The sequence below is a fragment of the Stegostoma tigrinum genome, unplaced genomic scaffold (genome assembly GCF_030684315.1).
Source record: "Stegostoma tigrinum isolate sSteTig4 unplaced genomic scaffold, sSteTig4.hap1 scaffold_120, whole genome shotgun sequence".
NCBI lineage: Eukaryota > Metazoa > Chordata > Chondrichthyes > Orectolobiformes > Stegostomatidae > Stegostoma > Stegostoma tigrinum.
Window position 1 is genome coordinate 826,629 of NW_026728069.1, and position 27,930 is coordinate 854,558.

General features: G+C 45.9%; 1 long non-coding RNA gene across 1 annotated transcript; it reads right to left on the reverse strand.

Annotated features, from left to right (window-relative positions):
* Positions 1 to 11,833: 11,833 nt before the first annotated feature.
* On the reverse strand, positions 11,834 to 23,925 carry LOC132207675 (uncharacterized). Its single transcript, XR_009443700.1, has 3 exons — positions 23,852 to 23,925; positions 14,828 to 14,941; positions 11,834 to 12,504 (listed from the first exon to the last, which is right to left on the reverse strand). It is a non-coding gene; the product is annotated as an uncharacterized LOC132207675 (long non-coding RNA).
* Between the last annotated feature and the right edge of the window lie 4,005 nt (positions 23,926 to 27,930).

Below are 27,930 nucleotides of genomic sequence, written 5' to 3' on the forward strand. Positions count from 1 at the left end.
CCTCTTGACTTTGGCCGCAGATGTCCAACAGCCTACTCACCGACCGATGATCTGTGCAGAAGACGGCGACGTGGTCCATGTACAGGGAAGTCTTGACCTGAAGGCCTCCGCTGCCTGGGATAGTCACGCCCTTCAGGCTCACGTCCTTCCTGATGGATGCAGCGAAGGGCTCCACACAGCACATGAACAAGGCAGGAGAGCGCGGGCAGCCACGCCTGACTCCAGATCTGACGGGAAAACTGTCCAATTCCCACCCGTTGATCGAGACTGCGCTAACGAAGTTTGTGTAGAGCAGCCAGATCCAATTGCGGATGCCCTCCCCGAACCCCAATTTGGAGAGGACGTTCCTCGTAAGCATGAGGCCCCCTGTTGAAGGCCTTCTCCTGGTCCAGTCTGACGAGGCAGGTGTCCACCCGCCTGTCCTGCACGTAGTCGATTGTATCCCTGATGAATGCGAGGCCCTCGGCGATCTTCCTGCCCGGCACAGCACAGGTTTTGTCAGTGTGAATCAGCAACTCCAGGACAGACCTGACCCGGTTGGCTATGACCTGGGCCAGGATTTTGTAGTCCACGTTCAATAGTGAAATGGGACACCAATGCTTAATTTCTTCCCTCTCCCCCTTCCTTTTGTAAATGAGGGTTATGAAGCCCTTCCCCATGGACTTGCACATTTCCCCTGCCTGAAGCGCATGATCGTACACCTCCAGCAGGTCCTAGCCGACCAGGTCCCACAGAGCGGAATAGCGCTCGACCGGTAAGCCGTCGCTCCTGGGAGTCTTATTCCTCTCCAAGTACTTGAGGGCTCTGGTCAGCTCGTCCAGGGATGTCTGCCGGTCCAGCCACTCCCTCGTTTGCCGTCTAAGACCTCCGTGATAGACAACAGGAGCAACTCGGAGGCCGTGCTAGCCGTGGGCTTCGCATCATACGGTCTGGCATAGAAGGATCTGCTAATCCTCAAAATGTCGGGCCGAGACGATGTCACCGAGCCGTCGTCCTCCTTCAGCCAGCTGAGCACAGAGTTCTCTTTGTGCACCTTCTGAAAGAAGAAGCGCGAGCACATCCTGTCCTGCTCCACGGAGCGGACCCTGGACTGGAAGATTACTCTGGAGGACTCCGCGGCGAAGAGCGAAGCTTGCTGGCACCTCACCTTGCGGAGGTCCTCCGTGACATCGACCCCCATCGACTGCAGAAGGAGCAGGTTCTGCGTCCTTTCCTGGAGTCGCGACAGCTTTCCCCGCCTCTCTCTCACCTTCCGAACACCCTTGAGCACAAATAACCTCTTGATGTTCTCCTCCACTGTCTCCCACCCGTCGCCCAGAGACTCAAGGAGGGGTTTCATGGTTCTCCAACCAGCGTACTCCCTCTTAAGCTCCTTGACGTTCTCTGGGGTCAAAAGAATCGTGTTGAGGTTCCACACCCCCTTGCCGGCCTGCTGGTCATCCTGTAAGTGACAGTTGGCCAGCAGGAGGCAGTGGTCAGAGAACAATACTTTGAGCGGATAGACCCGTGTGGCTGCGACCAGGTGTATCTCTGCTGCGCTCCGTCTGCAGGGGTGCTGAAGACATTGAGCAGCTTGGCGTCCTTCACTGTGCCCAGCAGGAATCTGGACGTGGCGTCCAGTTTACTCTCCCCACCCGCAGTCCCCACGCTGGATCTTCCATCTGCATCGATGATGCAGCTGAAGTCTCCACCGAGAATGACTGGCGTGGATGTAGCCAGCAGGGGTGGAAGCTGCTGCAGGATGGCCAACTGCTCACTCTGTACCGCTGGGGCCCACCAGCACGCTTTCCTCCTTGCCTTCCGGACTGTTGTCCACTCCCCTGGATCAACTGTGCCTCGTCCATCGACTCCGGGTTGTCAGGGGTGGGGGAAAGCGGGGCCTGCAGGGGCGCTTTGCTGGCCTCGAGTCCATCCTGCGTGGCTGGTCCCTCCTGCACGACCTGGCCCTCCTGCACAGTAGGACAAAGGTCTTTGCATGGGCCTGGTGCCTGCCTCTCCTCCCGGTGGGTGGTGGCTTGCCCCACATTGCCCCTGCTAACGAACTGGGCGTAGGTGGTCCCCCGCTGCGGTCACGGCCGGTAGCTGTAGCCCGCTTCCCTGCAAAGGTTGCAGCTTTTTTCCTTTGGGCAATCCTTTGCAAGGTGTTCCTCCTCCTTGCAGTTCCTGCAGATGGTGACTTTGCAGTCGGCCGCCACGTGACCTGACCTACCACAGGCATGGCAGACTTTGGGTTGCCCTGCATAGGTCAGGTAGTCCTTGCTCTGACCAATTGCGAAGCTGGCCGGTGGGTGTATGATGTTCCCGTCCACGCCCATCCTTGGCATCACCGTGACCTGCCTCTTACTTGTCCAGATCCTGAAGGGGTCCAGGATGTTGGTCAGGTCCCGTTCCACCTTCACGTACCTTCCAAGGAAGGTCAGGACATCAGCTGCTGGCACATGCGGGTTGTACGTGTGTACAGTCACCATACGTCTCCTCTGCGCTGGCATCACGAACAGTGGGACAGCGGTCAATGCAGAGAGGGGGCCCTCACCTCCTTTCTCCTTGAAAACCTCCAGGAAGTGCTCACAAAGCTTGGCGCTCCTGAAGGTTACATCGTAAAATCCTCCTCCAGGGAAATCCTGCAGGCAGTAAATGTCCACAGCAGCAAACCCACAACAGTCCAACAGGACCCTCTTCACACAGAAGGTGTGGTCCACAGGTGCACCTTCATCCACCTTCTTTGCGGAAACGTGGATGGTGTTCCGGACCCCCTGACGCAGGGCATGAGCACTTGCTGCAGCCTTCACTGCAGGTTTGCTGCTCCCCTGAACCAGCATTAGGCCAAAGCCAGCATTAAGATCCACCGGTTACAAGGGTGCACAATCAACCTGACATCTTCCTTCCACCTCCTACACAGTCACTCTCTCCTCTTCTCAGTCCACAATGATAAGAACAGGTATAAACACACCCTTGATCTTAGCCAATAACGGCCAACAAGCAATGCCATTGTAATACTGGACTACCTTAGGTCCCAGTTACCTTCCATATTTTCCATCAGCCTGACTGAGTGCAAAGACTTGTAAATCACTGCTGACAGTTTTTACTGTTGTTCCCGTACTCCTGGGTTTCCTAACCGGGGAAAACCGACAGTCGGTTTACACCAGTACTTTTTCAAGACCTTTTCTATAAAAATCTCTTCGCAATGAATGTAGATCATTGGAAATGTACCAATCAGATGAGGTGGAGCATGTCACTAACAAACCCCATCAACCAACTCCGTGACGACCGGAGGGTCAGTGAGATTGCAGCAACAATTGGTACAGAACCGCCCACTCAGAGAATGACCCAGCACAGAGGAAGGTACTTCAGCCTGTCACTGTCTGCATCAGCAGACTTCACCAGTCCCACCCACCATGGTCTTACCGATGCCCTATAAATCTCTCATCATTCAACTCTTTCCTGAGGCTCACAAATGATTCTGCTTCCAGCGCCCTCTCAGGCAGTGCACAGCCGGCAGGAACCACTCGCTGAAGACATTGGGTCTATCTCCCTCGATAAATATGACTCTTCATTGCAAAAAAGGCAAATCACCACCCCTTCCCTCCAAAACCATCCCACCCCATCTGTTTCTTTGGAATGTGTAACTGCCTGCAGTGTCAATGTGCCTGCAGTTGTAAAAGAGTCTGATTTTGTGCTGTTCAATTCTGCGCACTAAACAAACTGAACTGTTAGCCATGCAAAAAATGCCTGCCTCTTCCCAAATCAAATTGAAGCAAATACTTGAAACAAATTCTAATTCTGATCAAGTAATATCACTGTCAGGAAGTACTGGATCACAATTATAAACATAATTTCTTAGACTAATCCATCTGATCTGGAATATATTGAACTCTGGTTCCCAAGCCACTCCAACATTCCTCACATCACTCCCATCCCTTCATGGATGGTGGATATTAAGTTCAGTGCATTGAATAAGTCACAAATGGTTTGGCTTCGACTCCAAACATTCCAATTACAATCTGGTAATTTAGAATTGCAAATTAAGATCCAAGAGCTGGAGAGATATAAAGGATGGAAACAGACTGATTGCTGCAACTTCATGAAGTGTGAAGCTGGATGAACACAGCAGGCCAAGTAGTATCTCAGGTGCACTAAAAGCTGACGTTTCGGGCTTAGACCCTTGATCAGAGAGGGGGATGGGGAGAGGGTTCTGGAATAAATAGGGAGAGAGGGGGAGGTGGACCGAAGATGGAGAGAAAAGAAGATAGGTGGAGAGGAGAGTATAGTTGGGGAGGTAGGGATGGGATAGGTCAGTCCAGGGAAGACGGACAGGTCAAGGAGGTGGGATGAGGTTCGTGGGTAGGAAATGGAGGTGCGGTTTGGGGTGGGAGGAAGGGATGGGTGAGAGGAAGAACAGGTTAGGGAGGCAGAGACAGGCTGGGCTGGTTTTGGGATGCAGTGGGGGGAGGGGATGAGCTGGGCACATCCCCTCCCCCCGCTGCAACCAGCCCCGCTCATCCCCTCCCCCCACTGCATCCCAAAACCATCCCAGCCTGTCTCTGCCTCCCTAACCTGTTCTTCCTCTCACCCATCCCTTCCTCCCACCTCAAGCCGCACCTCCATTTCCTACCCACTAACCTCATCCCACCTCATTGACCTGTCCATCTTCCCTGGACTGACCTATCCCCTCCCTACCTCCCCACCTATACTCTCTCCACCTATCTTCTTTTCTCTCCATCTTCAGTCCACCTCCCCCTCTCTCCCTATTTATTCCAGAACCCTCTCCCCATCCCCCTCTCTGATGAAAGGTCCAGGCCTGAAACGTCAGCTTTTAGTGCTCCTGAGATGCTACTCGGCCTGCTGTGTTCATCCAGCTTCACACTTTATTATCTTGGATTCTCCAGCATCTGCAGTTCCCATTATCTCTGATTGCTGTAACTTGTCTATTCGGACCAGATATCCTAAATTATTTTACTCCCATTTGCCAGCATTGGGCCCGTATCCCTCTGTCCCCTTCCTATTCATTTACCAATCCTGATGCTCTTTAAAAGCTGAGATTATACCGCCTCCTCCATACATGCAGCATTCTCTAAATGTAAAACTGTCCCTCAGGTCCCTTTTAAATCTTTCGCCTCTCAACTTAAACCCTTGCTGTCAGGTTTGGATTTCTTTCCCTGAGGAAAATATATTGGCAATTCACCCCATCCAAGTCCTTCATGATTTTATAAACCTCTATAAGGTCACGCCTCAGCCTTTGACGTTCCAGGGAATCAGCCCCGGCCTATTCAGCCTCCTCTCCCTGTAGCTCAAACCATTCAATCCAAGCAGCACCCTTGTAAATCTGTTTTTTTTCTGAAACCTTTCAACTAAACAACTTAACTGTAGCAGGGATATTATAACTGAGTGCAGTATTCTAAAAGTGGCAATGTTCTATACATCTGCATCGTAACATCCAAACTCCTACACTGAACACATTGATCAATAAAAGCAAGCATGCCAAATGCCTTCTTCGCCACCCTGTCTAACTGTGGCTCCGCTTTCAAGGAACTATGCATCTGCACCCCAATGCCTCTGTTTGGTGACACTCCCCAAGGCCCTACCATTAAGTTATAAGTACTGCCCTACCAGTTTCCCTTACCAAGTTGCAACACCTCACATTTATCTAAGCTCTATCTGCCTCTCCTTGGCCCATTGGCCCATCTGATCAAGGTCCCGTTGTATTCTTGAGATAACATTCTTCACTGTCCCGAACAACATGAATTTTGGGGCCATCTGCAAACTTACTAACCATCCCTCCTATGCTTCTATCTAAATGATTTATATAAAATTATGGATAAGCAGTGTCCCAGCACTGATTTTTGTGACACACCCCAGGTCACAGGTCTCCAGTCCGATATATAACACTCCACCATCACTCTGTGCCTCCTGCCTTCAAGCCAGTTTTTGATCCAAACCACTAACTTCCACTGGATTCCATGTGATCTAAGCAGTCTACCACGAGGAACCTTTTCAAACACCTTTCCGAAGTGCATCCTAACAATGTTTACCCTCTCTGCCTTCATCAACTTTCTTTGTCACCTCTGCAAAATCCTCAAGTTAGTGGGACATGATTTACACCACACCAACACCAGAATCAGATAATTGAGAACAGCACGTGAAGCAAAATATGTACATGAGATAACAAAGCGTGGAGCTGGATGAACACAGCAGGCCAAAAAGCCCACAGCCTCCACAGCCAGCAGCCCCAGAGGAGACAGCCACGCTGAGTCCTGCCGAGTTTGCACCATCCCCCCTAGACCTCCCCCTCACTGAGGTCAAATGGTCAATCCTCAAGAGGGGGCTCACCTTTATCCCCCTCCACACACACATCAATGAATACCACTCACGTTTGGACATCGAGCAGTTTTTCGGCTGCCTTCACCGCTCCAACTATTTTCTCCTCTCTCCCTCTTTGATCCGCCTCTCCCTATTTATTTCAGAACCCTCTCCCCATTCCCCTTTTCTGATGAAGGGACTAGGCCCGAAACATCAGGGTTCGTGCTCCTAAGCTGCTGCTTGGCCTGCTGTGTTCATTCAGCTCCACACTTTGTTATCTCGGATTCTCCAGCATCTGCAGTTCCCATTATCTCTGATACAAAATGTGTACATTACTGGTTAAAAATACTGAAATAATTTCATTGTCTTCAACTTTAAAATCAAATGCTGGAGTCTGCAGCTCAGAAGATATCAGTACAACTGGGGTCAGAGGAAACCCACAGTTCATGAAATGCCCATGAATTAAGGTGATGCCACTAAGCAATTGCCTGTGTGTGATAACATCTCTCACTTGAACACAGAGCATTCGGGTCTGCACAAACAGCTGGTGTGCACAAAGGACGTGAGGGTCTGTGCCGATTGAAAGGAGATTGATCAGAATGACTCAAGAACTGAGGGATATTAGTTGTAAGCTCAGGTTGGAGAAAATGAAGTGTTCTGCACAACGTAAAGGAGACTGAGATGATCTTTGACAAAGGTGTCTAGGTTTATGACAGATTTAGATAAGGTAGGTAAATAGCAGCTGTTCCTCTTCACTGATCGTAAAAAAAAATTAGAAACAGAGATTTCAGATATTGGGCAATAGTTACTGGGAGATGAAAGGAAGGAACTTAACATTACTTTTATTTGACTCAATACTGACATTCAAAGACCAATAATATCCAGTGCTGATCTGCAAATCCTTTTCTAACACTCTGAAGCTCTGAAATTCATTTCCTTCATCTGCTCAAACACTGTACTGCAAAACAAAAACTTTGCTCCTTATTGAAACATGCAGGTTTTTTGGAGGATTAACAGGTTGCTTGCAGAAAGATTGGTTCCCTTCTCGGACAGTCTAGGACCAGAATACCTCATATCAGAGTGGGGTTTCATATTTAAACCAGAGATGAGGAAGAAATTATTCTCTCAGACAGTTGTGAATTGGTGGAATTCTTTGCAGCAGAGGTTTGTTGTGACTGGGTCAATAAGTATATTTAAGGCTGAGATCGACAGATCTTTAAGCAATAAAGGTATCAAGGATTATGGGGAAAGACAACAAAGTGCAGATCAGACTGAATCTCATTGAATGGTAGAGCAGAGGTGATGGTCTGAATGGTCTCTTTCTGTTTGTAAACTCAATGGTCTTGAAATGAGGCTGCAAAACTCTCCGCAGTAAAATGTGCAAAATGAAAAATACATGGAACCCTTCAGAAAGCTGAACCAAGGTGAGACATGGAAAGGGCAACACACAAATGATAGTCAATGTGGCTGATTGATCCGGAGTGATCTGTTTACCACGGTAAACAGGAAAACTGGTCTTCAGCTCTCACATTGAGCTCGACTCAAAGTTTTGGCAAAGATCTATAGCTCAGTTTGTGGGTGAGTTGTTGACTTGTTCGCCGAGCTGGCTTGTTCTTGCTCAGATGTTTCATCACCATGCCAAGTGACATCAAAAGGAGAGCCTCCGTTGAAGCAGTGTTTTTCTCCTCTGCTTGGAATTTATACTGTTTGCTCCGTTATGGTGAGTAGTGTCATTTCTGGTTTTGATCTGTGTGGGTTTGTATAGGGGTCCAATTCTTTATGTTTGCTGATTGCATGATGGCTGGAGAACGATGCCTCTAAGAATTCCTGTGCATGTCTATGTTTGGCTTGGGCTACTATGGTGACCTTGTCCCAGTTGAACTAATGGCCTTCATTGTCTGAGTGTCTCGATATGAAGGAGAGTTTGTCATTCCATTTTGCTGCTGGTTGAAGTTTTTGAATTCCAGTGTCTAGTTTCATTCCTGTCTGTCCGATGTAATGTTTACAGTCGTAATTGCATGGTATTTTGTAAACCACATTGGTTCTGCATGTTGTGGGAATGGGATCTTTAATTCTTTTAAGTTATTGTCATTGAGTGGCTGTGGGCATGTCGGCCACCATGATTCTGAGTGGGCTGCGGGGTCTTGTCGTCACTTGCAATATATTCTTGATGTATGACAGTGTGGCCAGTGTGTGAGGGCGTACTGTGTCCTTCTATTGTTGCCTGTTTAACATCGGCAGCCTCACCAAAATTCCCTCACACAAGGTATTGCTGCAGAAGACCAGATAATCCCAGTTCCCAGGCCTGGAATCAGAGCCTCAGTAGCCCAGCCGCGAAGATACAACGGGAAATGGGGGATGGCAATGAGCGCACAGGGCTACTCTGTAGTTCCTATTACACAATCGGTGAGTGTGTCGTCCTTCTACGATGGTACAGAGGTGCGTAAAATGCCGAGGCTGTGAGCTTCAACCTCACCCAGAGATGCTTTTATTGACACGGAGCAGGGATTATTGGGTCATTGGGCTGTGGGAAATATCACAGAGCAATATTGGTCAAAACAGAATTTGAAAAAGGACGAACTTCTTTTGTTGGATCTTGAACTGTCCCAGGGAAATGTCTCAATTATCAACCATATTAGAGATTGCTCTCCCATCCGCTGAGAGACTCCCCCTGCCTGTTAAACTCAATATTTGTATGTCTATCTCTGTGTCTTTTAAAATTTGATTTTTATTTCATATCCACGACCTTTTCATTGGAACCAGTTGAATTTTCATGTGTTTGACACCATTATGGAGAGGAAGTGAAAAAACCTGTAGCTGTGGGGTGTGACAATGGAAGGCAGAAGGGTGAGAAAAGGATGATCAAGAGAGTGGGGAACGATGATAGCCTTCAGATGAATTTGAATGTCATAGTTCACAATCCAGGGAAAGTTATCACCCACAGATAAATAACAATGAGAAATATAACAAAGACAGAATTTGCTGGTGAAACTCAGTAAGTCTGACGGCATCTGCGGAGAGAAAGCAGGGTTAATGTTCCCAGTTCAGTGACCCTTCTTTGGAATGAGGGAAGTAACTGTTGGTTTAGCGTTTACCAAAAGTTCAGTCAAATTATGCCTCTGCCCACCTGTGTGGGTTGCTGGTCTGCTTGGCCCCTTTGACATTGTGTGCCTGTTAGTCATACATTTGTGTGCGCTTGTGGGGGCGGGGGGTGGTGTAGAGGGAGCATGCTGGGCCCATTACCCAGATGGTCACTGGATTGAAACCATTCTCTGCTGCTTACAACAAATTGATGTTTGTTAACAGCTAAGTTAATTTTGCTCACATTGTCTCTGCATCAGCTTCTTGCTGTCAGTAACCACTTCAATCTACATTTAAAACGCATTTATCCTGACATGGACACACACTGTAAATGTTACAAACATGCACCAGCTGGTACTTTTTCCTTTCACTCAATCCCTTTCTCAACAGGAACCAACACCGTTGTGATGGTCCAAATGGCCTTCTCCTGTTCTCTGTCACTCTGGGATGATCTGAACAGTGAAAGTTATCCTCTACAGTAAGGCAATACAGCGGACAGATAGCAGTGCAGTGGTGATAATCCCTGGGGACTGAGACACAGCAGCTGCTGGAGTTTGAATTCAATGAATAAAATCTGGAAAGTAAACATGAATTTCAGGAATAGAGGCCGTGACTTTAATTTCCTGAAATCCTATTCATTCATGTCCCTTTGGAAGGGAAGTCCTTGCATGGTCTGGCATACAAGTGACTTGAGGCCCACAACAACATGGTTGACCCCTATCTGCCCTCTGACATCAGTTCAAGGTAAATTAGGGATGAACAACAAATGCTGTCCTGACCAGCAATACCCACATTCTATGGGAGAATAAGGAAGAACAAAAACACATTCACAACAAGAAAAAAAAAATAGGCCTTCTATCTGCATTGACTCGAATTCACCAGATCGCCCAATCTGGACAGAGACAAGGACACCCACAGCACAGAGAAACCGGGGAACTGTGCGGACTGAGGGAAGGATTCAATTACCCACTGAGGTGGAAACTCATTTACTCAGGTGTACTGGGGCGAGGTTGTTCACCAGTCCCATGTGTGGGAGGGGATCATTCAGAAAAATAAAATCCGGAGCCACCCACAAATTCATATATAGTTATACTCTGCTGTTATAGCTGCTGCGAATTCCCACCTAAGAAGGAACCATATCTGGATACCTGTTTCGAGTGGAAATCTGAGGGTTACTCGACCTGAAAGGTTATCTCTGTTTTCTCTCCACAGATGCTGCCAGTTCTACTGACCTTTCCAGTAATTTCTGTTATTTATTTGTTTCTGATTTACAGCAATTGCAGTCCATTCAGATTTTAATACGGTGGAGTTCCATTGTTTTCTGATGTACAACCATCATTAAAACCTAGTTGTAGAACCCATAATTTAGAATAAATATTAATGTAGTTGTCCATGATGAAGAAAACCGTGGACTGCAGGGAGTTATCAATTAAGTGGAAAGATAAAATGGTGAACGGAATTGAATCCGGAGAAGTGAGTGATAATGAATTCAGGGAGACTGAACTATGAAAGTGAGGAATAGTTAGTGGTGTAGAGGAACAAACAGACCTTGGAGTGAACATTCACAAATCCCTGAACATGGTTGAACAGGAAGATCAGGTGGTTGAGAGGGTTTGACGTATTTTGTATGCACATTATTCAGCTGATAGTTCCAATTCAGTTTCTCATCAATATTAGCACCCAGGATGATAATAGTGGGAAGTTCCATAAAGATAAACCCAGTGAATGTCACTTGGCTGTGGTTAGATTCTCATTTCTCAGATTTGGTCATTATTTGTTGGTACTTGTTGGTGCAAATGTTCTTTGTCACATGGCAGGCTCACTTCAATGTTGTCCAGGCATACTGCATTTAGATATCTACTGCATCAGTATCCAAGGAGCCACAAATGGTGCTAAAGTATTACACAAGCATCAGCAAACATTCCCACTTCTGACGTTACGGCGCAGGGAAGGTCATTGATGAAACAGCTGAAGGCGGTTGGGACTAGAACCTGATCCTGAGGAACTCCTGCAGCTGAGACGATTGCCTTCCCACAATCACAAGCCTCCCCTTCTGTATTCAGTATTATCAAACCAGGGTGAAGTAGGGTAAGGAGGGTAAGAGAATGTACATTGGAAACAGAGAAGGAAAAGGAGCAGAACTTTAAAACACAGAACAAGTAGAAAATAAACTTGTCCAAGCAGTGCAGCACAAGGTAACTGTCAAATACAACCTTATCAGGTCAGAGTTATTGTTGCTCCGACAGTTTAACTGCAGGTCCATAACAGTGAACCATCAACAGTTACTTAGGGCTCAGAAACTATCTGTATAGCTGAAGATAGTCACGTAAGTGTTACTCACCCAGCTGTGAGCTGACGCTGGGATAGAGAAGCTCTGAAGATAATGTGGAAGTGGAAGTTCTGTTGAAATTAGAGAACTCAGAACTTTGTCAGAAACTGAACAGCAACCTGTTTTTGTAGTAAGTAACTGACAATTTATTTTATATCAATGTTACATGCAACCACTCTGACGTGAAAATGCCTTCATATGCTGTTTTGAACTGTAAAAGGTGTCGAGTCTCCGAGCTAGACTTAGAGAACTCTTCCGCATGTATGTGGCACAAGTCTGATTAAATTCACCTTGTTTCGATTTACTGAAATCTGAAGATGCAAGCTTTTCAAAAACCAGCTATCCAAGGAAGAATAATATTTTCTGGTTCCTATTGAATTTAGCATTGTCATGACTCCTTAATACAATGCTCTGTCAAATGGAGCCTTAAGATAGGGGATAGTCCCTCTCACATTTGGAATTGAGCTGTTTGGTCCATGTTTGCACTAAGAATGTCGGGAGGACAGGAGATGAGTGGCCCTTGCTTAACTCAAACTGAGATCCATGACTATGACATTATAAAGCAAGAGCTGTTTGATGTTATGGTTGTCACCCTGTTTTGACTGCATTTACATACTGACAGGCCAGACAATTGACTGAAGGCTTGTCCACTTAGACCACATGTATGGTTTCTCTTTACTGTGAATGACACTTGCTCCTTCCATGTTCAAAGCTCTTGAGAATTAAGTGTTCCTGGCAGTTCTTGATCCAGTGTTTGAGTTGAGCTGCCTGTCAGTAAATGCGCCCTTTCCAAATCCCTGGAAAAATAAATTTAAAACAGTTACAAGTAGAATGAAAGCTGCTGGATTGTCATCTGGATCATTAAAAAACTGCAGAAGCTGTAAATCAGGAACGAAAAATAAGTTTGCTCTTAAAGCTCAGCAGGTCTGGCAACATCTGTGAATGAAAAAAAACAGAGTGAATGTTTCGGGTCTGGTGACCCTTTCTCAAGTTCAAAGGAAGGGTCACTGGACCCGAAACATTAACGCTATTTTTTTCTTCACAGATGCTGTCAGACCTGCTGAGCTATTCCACTTGGAACACTTGATATTTTTGAAAGGACAGAAGATGAAAAATACAGGACAAATCAGGCTGTGGGAACTGGCTTAAGAGCCAGTCATTATTTGTGCAGAGCCACGGGAGTGGGAGTTTGAGTGAGACCACAACAATGCTGTCGGTGTAACAATACAAACTGTACAATGATCTGATCATAACCTGTGTCAGTCTGTAACTGGATACGTGTAAATAACCTAAGCTTGCTGAAAATGCATTCCTGCAAGCAGGTGGGAATTCACGGGCCACCTTCAGATAATTAATTCCCCCATTTGCACTGGTGAGATTTGTATTTGGAATATCGTGTTCAGTTCTGGTCACCCTACTTAAAGAAGGTTGTTATGAAACATTTCAGGGCAGATTCAGTGGACAAAAACCTGGAATAAGTGGATTGCCATAAAAGGAAAATCTAGAGGAAAATCTAGACATTTTCGGCCTGTATCCTCTGGAGTTTTGAAAAGAAAGAGGAGACTAAATTGAAACATGAAAGATCCTGAGGGGACATGACCAGATGCATGGTGAAAACGTGGTCCCTCTTCTGGGAGGATCTAGAACTGAGGGTCATTGTTTAAAGGTAAGTGTGAGTCCATTTGAAATAGTGAGGAACATTTCTTTTCTCTGAGGGCTGAGACCTTTGTGATTCCCTTCATCAAAAGGCAGTGGATGCAGAATCTTTCTATTTAAAAAAAGGCAGATTCTTGCTGACCAAGACGATGAAAAATATTCTGAGATATGCAGGCACATAGCGCTGAGCTTGAAATTAGATCAGCAGTGATTTTATTGAGTCGCAGAGCAGGTTTGAGGGGCCGAGTGGCCGACACTTGTTCCTCGTGCCTTTGTTTGAATAAACCGCAGGACAAAGAAACTTGAGTCTTGTCTGATTCCTGTGGGTGAGGGGGGTTCAGGGTTTGAGCTCCCACTTCACTCACCCAGTGGATTAGTTCCTCTCTACACCCCAAACAGCTTCAATTAACATTAATTTTTTTTCAATCACATCAGCTGTCATCCTTCTAACTTTCAGGGAATACATCATTCCTAGTGGGATGATGCATTTTAAATCGGAGTAGAGAACACACAAATTAGGAATCAAGAGTTGTCCATTCTGCCCCTCGAGCCTCAAAAAGGTCAAAGCTGATCTATTTATGCTTCGATTCCACATTAGCACTTTGCCTCAATAGTTTTTTAAAAAAAAAACATCCTGTGGGCATTGCTGGCTGAGTTTAGTTGTCATGGAGAAGGTGGCAGCGATCTGCCTTCATGAACCACTATAGTCCATGAATGGTAGGTGGACACATAATGCTGTTAGGGAGAGAATTCAGGATTTTGACCCAGCAATACATTTCCAAGTCAGGATAGTGAGTGGCATGGAGGGAATTCACACCCAACACAGAGTCTACAGCACGGAAAAAGACTCTGCTGGCTCTATCTGATCTTGACACTATCTTGCAAGTACTCTGTTATTCCATCTTTTATAGCTGACCCGAACATATTTTGCCAACCAACAATTTTATGCAAATTCCCTGTTTTCTTTCTGACTCCCTTCTTACATATTGGGGTTACATTAGCTATCCTCCATTCCATAAAAACTGACATTCTATAGAATTTGGAGGATAACCGCTCGTGCATCTGCTATTTCTACTGCCACTTCCTAAGGTACTTTGAGATGAAGGTTATCAGTCTCTGGGGATTTATCTGCCTGTTATCACATGAGATTTCCCAATATCATTTTCCTACTAATACTGATTCCACCTTCCCATTAGACCCTGAGATCCCCTTAATTTTGGGACATTATTTGTATCCTCCTTATTGAAAACCTCAGACATATCTAATTGGTCTGCCATGTCTTTGTACCCCATTATAAATTCACTGTTTCTGCTTGTCAGGAGAGCCCATATTCTTCGTGACCAGTCTTTCACCACCAATCTTCAACTAAGAGTTTAATGATGATCATGAAACCGTTGTTGATCATCAGGAAAAAAAAAGTCTGGCTCACAAATATCCTTCAGGGAAAGGAACTGTTATCCTTACCTGGTTTGGTCTGTGTGTGACTCCAGCCGTACAGCAATGCAGTTGACACCTGATAGTCCTCTGGGCAATCACAGATGGGCAATAAATTCTGGACAAGCCAGCAAAGTCCGCATCCTGTGAATGAATATAAAACAAAATTCTATTGGGTGTATGGTCCCTGCAGCATGCACTCATGTTCTGTTTTCTCACTCTTATTAAATCCCTTTGTTTCCCTTTGCAGAAACCTAAACTGCTCCCAATCCTGTTGTCAGTTGTTTTATTCGCCTAATTGTGTATGCTGCTTCCTTAAATTTAATACCGGTTCATTTCCCTTTCTGTGCTGTGGTTTGATCATGTTTCCCATTTTGTTCTTATGCCAGGCTGCGATGAGTGACTTCCACAGCTTGCCCACGTCCTCTTTCAACATTTGCCATTATCCATTTCCCATCATCCATTTAAACACGATTCACCATTTATCACAAATAGCTCATGTCTCATATCATTTTAACTTCTTTCATTTAATTACAGGACCCAAGACTCAGAAACAACAATATCACTCTAGCTTTGTGAAGAATTCTATACTATTGTGGGCTCTCATCCTTAAGGGCCCATACTCAACGAGATTGTCAATTATTCCATCCTCATTATACAATATCCATCTGCTTCTTCAACATGTTAATTCATAAAATTGTACCATACAGACGCTAAGGAATTTTCCTGCACTGCATTGTTACAGTTGTGATTTGGGCAATTTATAAGTAGGTTGCAGTCACTTTATGCCTCATATCTCTCAATTCCACCCTGATGCCTTGCCTAAAATTACTGCAGCTTGGGGTCCATATGCAACACTAAGGTCATTTTCTGTCCATTGGTGTTTCTCAGCTCAACCCAAACAGACTCCACTTCACTACACCCTATATCCTGGCTCACATCAGTTTCCTGTTTTAATCAGCAGCTCCTGACAAATCCTTTTCCCTCTTTCCTGCCCAATCCATCTTCCTCAGACAACCCACTGATTCCAGGCTTCAATCTCCTAAACCTCCTCTGAGCCACTTTGAATAAAAGAACGGAAGGCCAAAACCTGCATACAGTATTCAAGATTTGGTCTGACCCCTTCCTTGTACAAATGAAGCAGAACATCTTTTCATTGATTATTATTTGTTGTCATAACAAGGGAGATGGCTTCGTAGCTTTCTGGGTTTCAGACAGGTCTTAATCAATTGGGGCAATGGGCTGGGGAATGGGAGATTGAATTTTATTTTGATAAATGTTTGTTTTACCACAACGCAATACTTCACAAAGGCAGGACTTACACAATTAATGGTTGGACTCTGGGTAGTGTCGTAGAGCAGAAAAAAATCTAGGGTTTCAGGTACATCATTCTTTGAAATTTGCATCATAGGTAGACAGGGTGGTTAGGAAGGCATTTAACACACTTGTCTTCATTGCTCAGGCCTTTTGAGGACAGGAGTTGGGAAGTGATGTTGGCGAGTCCTCTTCTGGAGGACAGTGTGCTGCTCTGGTCGTCCTGTTGTGGGAAGAATATTGTTAAACTGGAGTGGGTTTGGAAAAAAAAACTTACCAGGATATTGCCAGGAATGGAGGGGTTAAGTTATAAAAATACGCTGGATTGGTGGGAACTTCTTTCATGGGAAGGCAAGAGGTTGAGGGATGACCTTATGTAGGTTTAATAAAATAATGAGAGACACAGATAAGGAATAGCAAAAGTCTTTTCCCTCAGGTGGGGATTTCAAAACCAGGGGCATATTTTTTGAAATGAGAGGAGAAAGATTTTTTAAAAAGGCATGACGGGCATCTTTTTGTTTTATATAGAGTGTTCAGTATGTGGAATGAACTGCCAGAGGAAGTGATGGATGTGGGTAGTTACGATGTTTGAAAAACATTTAGATAAGGACATGAATTTGAATGGTTTGGAGCGAATATGGGCCAATCGCAGGAATTTTTTTAAATAAGGAAAACATTGCTGCTATCACCAGAAGAGATGTTTCTGAAAAATCATCCCATGAAAACATATGTTGAAATTAGAAATAAGAAATAAGGAAGGAACAATCACCTGATGGGATTGTACCACAGGCTTCCTAATTGTCAGAGGGAAACTGAGGAATAAATATGCAGAGAGATCTCAGATATGTGTAAGAATAGCAAGGTTATAATAGTTGGTGATTTTCAGTTTCCAAACATTTACTGGGACTGCCATTGTGTTAAAGGTTTAGATGGGGAGTATTTTCTGAAAAGCATTCAAGAAATGTTTCTTTATCAATAAATCGATGTTCCTATGGAAAAAGTAAGGCGTAGCAAGTGACTGAAGTGACAGTACAGGGAAATTCTGAGTCTTATGACAGAATTACTATCAGTTTTAAAACAATTATGGAACAAAATATGCCTTCCAGAAAAAGTAAAAGCTTTAATTGGAGTAAGGCAAATTTTAATGCTGTAAGAAAAGAACTTTCAACACTTCTGAGGAAGGATTAACAGACCCGCAACATTAACTCTGATTTGTCCTTCACAGATGCTGCCAGACCTGCTAAGCTTTTCCAGCAGCTTCTGTTTTTATAACTTTCAAAAGTTGACATGAGTCGACGGCAGGCATAAGGGTGTCTGATAAGTGGGGGGGGGGGGGGGGGGGGGCTTTCAAAAATGTGACAATTCAGATTCATTATGTCTCTGTGTCAGAGTGAAAGGTAAGGTTGGTAGGATTTGAGAACAATGGGTGAAAAAAGATACTCAGGTTTTAGTCAAGAATAAAAAAAATATAAATTAGTAGATATAAAAAAAAAACTTGGCTCAAATGAATCTCTTGAAAGTATAAACAGTGTTAGCGGCATTCTTAAACAGGAGATCAGGATGGCAAAAAGGCAACATGAAACTGCCATCGTTGATAAGCTTAAGAATAATTCAAAGAGTTTGTACAAGTGCATTAAAAGCAAGAGAGCACCGAGAGAGCAAGCAGGGCTCCATGAAGATGAAAGAGGTCAACTCTGTGTTCAGCATCAGGAGAGGAGAGAGATTTGAAAGGAATATATTGCATCAGGTTTTACTGTTGAGAAAGAAATGGAGGGGGGACAAGTCAGTGGTAGAAATATTTTGGTCTGAAAACAGTTCACGGAGATGGGGGAAGATTTTTAATGAATATTTCTCCTCAGTGTTTACTAAGCAGAGAATCATGGATGCTAAGGAAACAAGGGAAGCAAGTAGGGATGTTTTGGACCATTGAGGTGGCGTTTGCAGCCTTAAAGCACATTAAGGTTGATAATTCCACTGGATCTGATAAAGTCCATCTTTGGACACTGTGGGAGGCTGGGAAAGAAATTGCAGAGACCCTTGCAGAGATTTTTCCTTCATCTTTTCTCACGACTGAAATTCCAGAAGACTGGAGGGTGGCTAATGTTGTCCCATTGGTTAAGAAAGGTAACAAAGACCAGCCAGGGAACTACAGGCCAGTGAACCAGTGGTAGACAAGGAATTGAAGATGATATTCAGGGAGTGGATCAACCAAAGCTGGGATATTCAAAATCTGGTTAGGGATAGTCAGCTTGGATTTGTGCACAGGAATCATGTCTGACAATCTATTCAAGTTTTTTGAGGAGGTGAGCAAGAGGATTGATGAGGTTAGGGCAGCGAATGCTGTCTATATGGACTTTAGTAAGGCCTTTAACAAGGTCCCATATGGCAGCCTAGTCATGAAGGTTCGGTTGTGTGGGATCCAGGGAGAGTTAGCTCATGGGATTCGAAATTGGGTCGATGGTAGAAAGCATAGCGTGATGGCTGAACTTTGGTTCTCGGACTGGACGCCTGTGGCTAATGGTGTGCCACGGGGGTCGATACTGGGATCATTGTTATTTGTCCCTTACATAAATGATCTGGATGTGAATGTCAGTGGCATGATTAGTAATTTTGTATCATCTGCAAACTTAAGAGGTATCGTTGAGGTATCAAAAATTACAGGGGATTGTGATCAGATGGGGCAGTGGGCTGAGGATTGCCAAATGAAATTCAATACAGCTAAGCGTGAGGTGTTGGCATTTGGAAAGTTAAACCAAGGTAGGAGTTATACAGTGAATGGTAAGGTTCTGAGGAACATTGTGGAGCAGGGAAACCAAGAAGCACAAGTGCATAGTTGGTTGAAAGCAGCACAGGTAGACAGGGTGGTGAAGAAAGCTTTTGGCATGCTGGTCTTCTTCAGTCGATGCATTGCATTTAAGAGTTGGGATGTTATGTTAAAGATGGACAGATCATTGGTGAGGTCACACTTGCAGTGTGGTGTCCAGTTTTGGTCACCCTGTTACAGGAAAGGCATAGTTAAACTGGAAAGTGTGCAAAGAAGAGTTACAAGGATTTTGCTAGGAATTGTACGCAAGTTGTAAGGAGAGGTTGGCCAGGATTGGACTTTATTCCTTGGAATGGAGGAGAATGAGGGCTGACCTTACTGAGGTGAATAAAATCATGACGGGCATAGATAGGATGAATGCATGCAGTCTTTTTCCCTGGGATGGGGAATGGAAAACTAGAGTGTATAGATTTAAGGTGAGAGGGCGCAGATTTAAGGAGGATGTGAGGGGCAACTTCTTCACACAGACGGTGGTGCATATTTGGAATGGGCTGCCAGATAAAGTGATTGAGACAGGTACAATAGCAACGTTTAAAACACATCTGGGTAGGTACACAGATGGAACGTGTTTGGAGGGGGATATGGACCAAATACAGGCAGTTAGAAATTGCTGAGTGGGCACCATAGTCAGCACAGACCAGTTTGGGCCGAAGGGCCTGTTTCCATGCTGTATTACACTGACTTTGAACCTCCAGGTCCTGCTCTGGTGCTTCAAATCATGTTGTGGGAAGTTAAAGAGAAAACACGGGGCCCCTTTGCAGAAATATTTGTATCATCTATAATTACGCGCGAGGTGCCAGATGACTGGAGAGTGGCTAAAACTGTGCCTTTGTTTAAGGGACATAAGGAGAAGCCTGGGAGATGTAGACCTGAGTATGACTTTGGTTTTGGGTACGTAGTTGAAGGTAATTGTGAAATGCAGGAGTTATGTATTTGGAGAGTCAAGGAATGATTAGTTGATTGAGTTTTTTGGAGAAGTAGCAAAGAAGATTATTGAGGGTGGAGTGTTGGATGTAGTTTATTTCGACAAGACTAAAGCCTTTGACAAGGTTCCACAAGGTGGACTAAGTAGTAAAATTCGATCGTATGGGATTCAGGGGGAGCTTGTCAACTGGATACAAATATGGTTTAGTGACAGGACACAGGGACTGGTGGTGGAGGGTTGTTTATCAGACCGGATGCCTGCTCCCAGAAGTGTTCCACAGGGGTCAGTGCTCGCTCCAATTTTGTTTAGCTATATATAAAAAAAGCGATTTAGATGAGAATAGTGGAGACATGGGCAGTAGGTTTGCAGATGACACCAAAATAGGTAGGATAGTGGACAGCGAAGTAGGCTGTCCAAGATTACGAAGAGATCTTTATTCATAGGGTTAAGAGGCTGAGGAATGGCAAGTGGTGTTTAATTTGGATAAAAGCGAGGTATTTCATTTTGGTAAAACAAACAAGATCAGTACTTGTACAATTAAATGTAGGGCCTTGGGGTTAGTGTTGTCGAACAGAGAGACCTCAGGGTTCAGGCCCTTAATTCTTTGAGGTTGGCGTCACATGTAGAAAGGGTGGTTAAGTTGGTGTTTAGCCTGCTTGCCTTCACTGCTCAGACCTTTTGAGTATAGGAGTTAGGATGTTATGTTGAAATTGTGCAGAACATCAGTGAGACCTCTTCTGGAGTAATGTGTCCACTTCAGATCTCCTGTTCTTTGAAGGATATCATCAACCTGGGGAGGATTCAGCAAAGATTTAGCACAAAGTTGCCAGGAGTGGAGGTTGAGAATCATAACGAAAGGCTTGATCGGTTGAGGCATTTTTCCATTGCAGTCTAAGAATGGAGGGGTGATTTATATGTTTATAAAATCATGAAGAGTACAGATAAGGTGAATGGAAGATCCCTTTTCATTTGGGAGGGGAATTTCAAGACTAGGGGGCTGGAGAAAGCAAGCTGAAACGTTCCTTGTTCATGTCTGAATCTGGACGGTTCTTATCGCCAGACTATTTGACGAAGGGCCAAAGAGATGGAGGTTAGGGAATGCTTCTCATGGCTGGATTAGCTTTCTAATCTGGGTGGCTTCATGGTACACTTACAGTCTATAGGTTACCAGTACTGGAGGGTATGAGTTATGTGGAGAGATTGGGGCTTCACTGGAAAATAGGAGGTTGAGCAGTGACTTTCGAGAGATTTATAAAATCGTGAGGGGTATAATGTGAACAGCAAGGGCCTTCTCCCTTGTCGAGGGGAGTCCAAAACTGGAGGGCATTTTTTAATGGGAGAGGAGAAAGATTGAAAGGGCAGGAAGGGGGAGCTGTTTCAAACAGAGGATCGTTTCTATGTGGAATGAACTGCCAAAGGAAGTGGCAGATGCAGGTACACTTCCAACATTTAAAAGACATTTGTACAGGTACATGAATAGGAAAGGTTTAGAGGGATATGGACCCAACTCAAGCAAGTGGGACTCGTTTAGTTTGGGAAGCCTGGTCAGCATGAACGAGTTGTAACGAAGGAGGCTGCAGAACTCAGAAATAAATTTTTGATATTTTGAAAATAGTTCACATTACAGGAGACGAAGTGCTAAATGTCTCAGAAAATATAAAGGTTGATAAATCTCCAGTACCTGATCTAGTGTATTCCAGGACATTGTGGGAATTAAGGGAGGAAATTGCAGAAATATTCGCATCATCTATAAATATGGGTGGGTGTGAGATGACTGGAGAGTGGCTGATATTATCCCTTTGTTTTAGAACGGATGTGGGAGAAGCCTGAGAAATATGAACCTTAGCCTAACACTGGAAAACAGTGACAGAATTCGAGTCGGTATGGATTTACGAAAGGGAAATCATGTTGGACAAAACTGCCGGAATGTTTCAAGAATGCAACATTTAGAGTTGAAAAGGCAGTGGATGTGGCTTATGTCAGCTTTGAGAAGGCATTCAAAGGCCCCACAGAAGAGATTAGCATGTAAATTTAAAGCATGAGAGATTGGGTATTCACAGGGATACAGAACCGTTTGGCACACAGAAACAGAATAAACAGGCCATTTCTTGTATGCCAACCAGTGACCAATGTGGTACTGTGGTCCATGGTGGATCCCAGATATTCATACAATCAATTAGTTATTTAAATGAGAAATGTGTCTCAGTTCGAGATTATCCAGTTGGATTACAAAACTAGGAAAACACAAGTCACTGACAGTGAGCATGCAGGTGTAGCAGGGGGTGAAGAAGGCAAATGGTATTTTGACCTGCAGAGTTAGAGCATTTGAGTACACGAGCAGGGATGTCTTACTGAAATTGTACAGGATCTGTACAGACCACACCTTGGATGGTATGTGTAAATTTGGAATTTTTATTTGAGGAAGGAACTTCTGGCTGTGGAGGCTGTTCACAACAGTTGATTAGACTGATTCCTGGGATGGCAAGACTTAGATATAAGGATAGGATGGATTGATTAGGATGAAATTCACAGGAGTTTAGAAGAACGAGGAAAGATTTCACAGAAACCAAAAAAATTCTAGGTAAATACAGGAAGGATGTTGTCAATGTCCAGGGAGTCGGAGCTTAGGGCCATGGGCTAGGCTGTTAAGGGTTGAAATGAGGAAAGTAAAAAAAATACAGAGACTGGTGACCCTGTGAAATTTGCTGCCACAGAAAGCAGTTAAGGCCGAACACTGGATGTTTCCAAGAAGATGATAATATGTATAGTTGTCAGGGCTTCAGGGATCAAAGGGTCTGGCTCTAAAGTGGGAAGAGGCTGAATAGAATGATCAGCCATGATCAAAGTGACTAGCGCAGAAGGATCGAAAGCTACAATGGCCTGCGCCTGTTCCCATTTTCTATGTTTCTATTCTGTTGAAGGTGGAACATGAGAACAAAATGACGAATATTGACAAAAAAACAGAACGACCTTATCACCACTGGATGAAAATCCTATAACGCATTACCAAATTGCAACATGGGAGCTACTTTACTATGCAGATTGCAGCAGTTCAAGAAAGTGCAGTGTGATTTTGGAAGCTTCTACAGTGGCTGCTCTGTCTCTCATTTTCAATCCAGTTTTCAAGTTGTTGAATGCCCTGAGAAAAGTAACATAGTATGCCAGAAATAACTTTGGAAGTTTGCTGATACTGGGGGAAGCAAGGGGTGGGATAGGGGCTGGAGGTACAGAAGTGGGTAGTGTTGGGGAAGAGGGACAATGAGAGAAACAACTGGCTGGATTTTGGGTGGGGGGTGATGGGCGAAGAATAACCCCAATATCCAAACCACACGGCGCCAACCTGTTCAGCTCTCTCCCTCCACTCTGTGGTCTTTCTCTGAGCCTCTGTCACACCAGCAGCCAGCTCAGCGTCAGAGATGTGCATTTGGCCCAGTTTTAAAGTCCTTCTGTTTGACCACATTCTCTCCCAAACTTGCTGGCACCAGTTCTCAGATGCTGAAATTATTAATGGCCAAAAGAGTCTACACAGTTTTCAAATAAGAAAGAACCTGCAATTGACTTCCAGGCCTGGCCTCAGAAACCAATAATTGATTTTGTATTTTTTTTAAGCACAACTGCTGCTCACAGTCCAGACGTCACTGTTCAACTCTCAGATTCAAGCCAAAAATTATTTAAAAACTCAGCGAGGGTGCTAACACTGGACACAGTGGAAAGACCTCTAACCAGTGAGTACACATTGGAGTTCTGCTTTACTGAGAACACCTCTCATTGCTGTAATCACATTCTGAAGTGGCTTGACAGGGTAAAAGCTGACAGGACTTTCCCTCTCACAGGATAGTCTAGGCCTGTATCAGAAGCCGGAGGCTCTCTGCAACCTACACGCAGCACCAGAAGACCCCTGTTTGAGACTTGAGACCTAAACTGAGCTATCATGCAGCCCTCTTGCTGGAATACAGCACGGAAGCTACCATCCCCTTTAACCTGTACTCACCGCTTGTGGCTCTCATGGAGGACCATTTCATTCCGGATATTGCTCCCAGTACGCATGCTCCATAGCTGAATACACCAGTTTGACATCGAACGACCAATAGCAAGCAAGAGGCAGGACAGAAAAGGCACCGGAAATGATTCTCCTCCAACCAATCAGAGGACAAGGGCAGGGCCCAATTCTCAGTAAGGATCACCGGATCCGAAACGTCAACTGTGTTGACTCCGTCACAGAAGCTGCCGGACCCGTGGGGCTTTGTTTTTGTTGACGTCATTCGCGCAACAGGTGGGCGGGGTTATTCTTCCACCAATCAGGGGGAGACAATGGGAACTGCGGAAGCTGGAGAGTGTGAGATAACAAGCTGTGGGGCTGGATGGACACAGCAGGACAAGCAGCATCTCACGGGCACAAAAGCTGGTGTTTCGGGCCTAGACCCTTCTTCAGAAAAGGGGGATGGGGAGAGGATTCTGGAACAAATAGGGAGAGAGGGGGAGGCGGACTGAAGATGGATAGAGGAGGAGATAGTTGGCTGTTGGTTTGTTCACCGAGTTTGGCAAATGAATTGCAAACGTTTCGTCGCCAGTTGAGAAGACATCATCAGTGCGTAGTTGCTGCTGCGTAGGAGAAGATAAGTGGAGAGGAGGCAGGCAGGTCAAAGAGGCAGGGATGGAGCCAGTAACGGTGAGTGTAGGTGGGGAGGTAGGGAGGGGATAGGTCAGTCGGGAAGGATGGACTGGTCATGGGGTCGGGATGTGGTTAGTAGGTATGAGATGGGGTGTGGCTTGAGGTGCGATGAGGGGACAGGTGGGAGGAAGAACAGGTTAGGGAGGCGGGGACGAGCTGGGCTGGTTTTGGAATGCAGTGGGGGAGGGGAGATTTTGAAGCTTGTGAAATCCACATTGATCCCATTGGGCTGCAGGGTTCCCAAGCGGAATATGAGTTGCTGTTCCTGCAACCTTCAGGTGGCATCGTTGTGGCACTGCAGGAGGCCCAAGATGGACATGCCATTTGCAGAATGGGAGGGGGAGTTGTTTAGTGCGAACCGAGCATTGATGATCTGCAAAGTTGTCCCCAAGCCTCTGCTTGGTTTCTCCGATGTAGCGGAGCCACAACGAGAACAGCGGATGCAGTATACCACATTAGCAGATGTGCGGCCTGGGATCGAGGTGATGGGGGAGGGGGTAGGGGCAGGTGGAGCACTTTCTGCGGTTGCAGGGAAAAGTGCCAGGTGTGGTGGGGCTGGAGGAGAGTGTAGAGCAGACAAGAGAGTCACGGAGAGAGTAGTCCATCCGGAAAGCAGATAAGGGTGAGGACAGGGTGTGAGGGATGAGTTGTGGAAAATGTGGGAGACACGGTCGAGGGAGTTCTCGACCACTGAGTGGGGCGAGGTTGCGGTCCTTGAAAAATGAGGACATCTGAGATGTACAGGTGGTGGAATTCCTCATCCTGGCAGCAGATGCGGCGGATTTGGGAATAGTGGATGGCATTTTTGCAGGAAGGTGGGTGGCAGGAGGTGTATTCCAGATAGCTGTGGGAGTCAGTGGGCTTGAAATGGATATTGGTTTCGAGGTGGTTGCCGGAGATGGAGACAGAGAGGTCCAGGAAGGAGGGAGAGGCATTAGAGATGGTCCAGGTGAACTTAAGGGTGGGGTGGAAGGTGTCAGTGAAGTGGATGAACTGTTTGAGCTCCTCGTGGATGCATGAGGCGGCATCGATGTAGTCATCACTGTAATGGAGGAAGAGGTGGAGTTTAGGGCCTGTGTAAGTATGGAAGAGGGATTGTTCCACATAATGTACAAAGAGGCAGGCACAGCTTGGGTCCATGCAGATACCCATGGCCACCCGCTTTGACTGTAGGTAGTGGGAGGAATTGAAAGGGAAGTTGTTGAGGGTGAGGACGAGTTTGGCAAGGCGGATGAGGGTGTCAGCGTTGGGGGACTGGTTGGGCCTGTGGGAGAGGAAGAAGCGGATGGCCTTTAGGCCATCTGTATGGGGAATGCGGGTGTATAGGGACTGGATGTCCATGGTAAAGATGAGGTGTTGGGGACTGGGGAATTGTAAGTTTCGTAGGAGATGGAGAGTGTGGGTGGTGTCACAGAAGTAGGTAGGGAGTTCCTGGGCTAAGGGTGAAAAAATGAATTCCAGTTAGGTGGAGATAAGTTCGGTGGGGCTGGAACAGGCAGAGATAATGGGTCAACCAGGGCAGGCAAATTTGTGGATTTTGGGAAGGAGATAGAAGCAGCCGTGGCAGGGTTGGGGAATCATGAGGTTGGAGGCTGTGGGTGGGAGGTCACCTGAGGTGATGTGGTTGTGGATGGTTTGGTAGTCGGGCGTGGGGTCATGATTAAAGAGGCAGTAGGAGGTGGTGTTGGAGAGTCGGCGTGTAACCTCAGCGATGTAGAGGTCAGTGTGCCATACTTCAACTGCTCCTCCCTTGTCCATGGGTTTTATGGTGAGGTTGGGATTGGAGCAGAGGGCTGCACATTCTGCAGGGAAGAGGTTGGAGTGAGTGTGAGGTTGAGGTTGAGGCATTTGATGTCACGATGGCAGCTGGCGATGAAGAGGTCGAGGGAGGGTAGAGGACCTTGGGATGGTGCCCAGGAGGAGGGGGTGCATTGGAGGTGAATGAAGGGGTCAGTAGAGGGAGGGTTAGGCTCGCGGTTAGAGAAGTAAGCATGGAGGCAGAGGCGGCAGAAAAACTACTCAACGTCCAAGCGTGACCGGTATTGATTGATGTGTGGGTGAAGGGGGACAAAGATGAGTCCCTTACTGAGGACTGATCGTTTATCCTCAGTAAGGGGGAGGTCTGTGGGGATGGTGAAGACTCGACAGGGCTCAGTGTTTCTGTCTCCTCTGGAGCTGCTGGCTGTGGAGGCTGTGGGCGGAGTGACATCGGAGATGGTTGTGGGTGGAGTTGCGTCGGCAGTGGGCAGAGTTGCATTGGCATGGGCGGAGTTGGATCGGTGGTGGGCGGAGTGCCTTTTGCGTTGGTGGTGGGAGGCGTGGGGTAGGAGGAGGCAGCAGCGGTGACGGTAGGTGTGTCCTCAGTGTCTATGGTATTGGACTCGGAAATGGAGGTGGTGGCATTCGCTGTCCCAGAAACGGTGTTTCCTGCGGCGGAGGATGTGACATCTTTCCTGGTGGTTCCGACAGTGGCCACATGGCCAATGCTGGCGGGCACATTGTGGGGGAGTTCCTGGGTAGGGTTGAGGATTTGGGAGGTGGCGGAAGCCCGTTTTGGGTGGTAGGTACCAGGAAGTTTACTGTACTTACGGTTTTTTGTGCCCACTAAAGCTGAGTAGAATTGTGAGTTCAGGTTGCGGATCCTACGAAGAATAAAAAACAGGAGAGCTCCTTTGCAGGTCTGAGAGAGGGAGGCTGTGAGCTGGGGTAGGCTAGATTGCAGTGCCTGGAGTTGCCGTCGCATTGCTGCAAGTGTGTGTTTTAGGAGTCGCAGGGAAAACTGCTTCTGAAGTGTCTTAATGTTCTGAATGTAGACATTGTCACGTTTGAGGACAAATTGGAAAGGCTTGAATGTGGACTGTAGTCCACTGGGGATGATCTGGTTCCGTAGGCAGGTACTAAGGAAGGTGATGTGGCTGTAGTACCTGGTTTGCTGCAGGACATGGTCGAGCAGTCTCAAGGCCGAAGAGGGCAGCTTTTGGCCACTTTTCCAGGGTAATGGTGAGACTGCATTAGGCTGTGTGCATGATGAAACCAGAAGCCATCCGGAGATGATTGACTGAAGTGATTCCTTTGAGAAGTATTTATCTTCAGAGGAAATCATGACCAGACTGTCCCTGGATTTATTGGACTTCAGGCGAATGACACACGATCTTGTTTTAACGCAAAATATTCCGAGCAGTCTTTTCAAGTTGAATGCTGAAACATTATTTCCATTTGTGCACGAGATTACCACCAGTGGATGGACTGTAAAAATGGAGAATATCTCAGTTAGACAATGGTGACTTATTTCTTTTACCCTTTCAAAGGATTGTGTGTTTGTGCAAGTCTTTCCAGAGAGAGATGGAGGATAAATCATTGAATATTCTTAAGGAAGAGGCAGACAGATTCTGAACGAA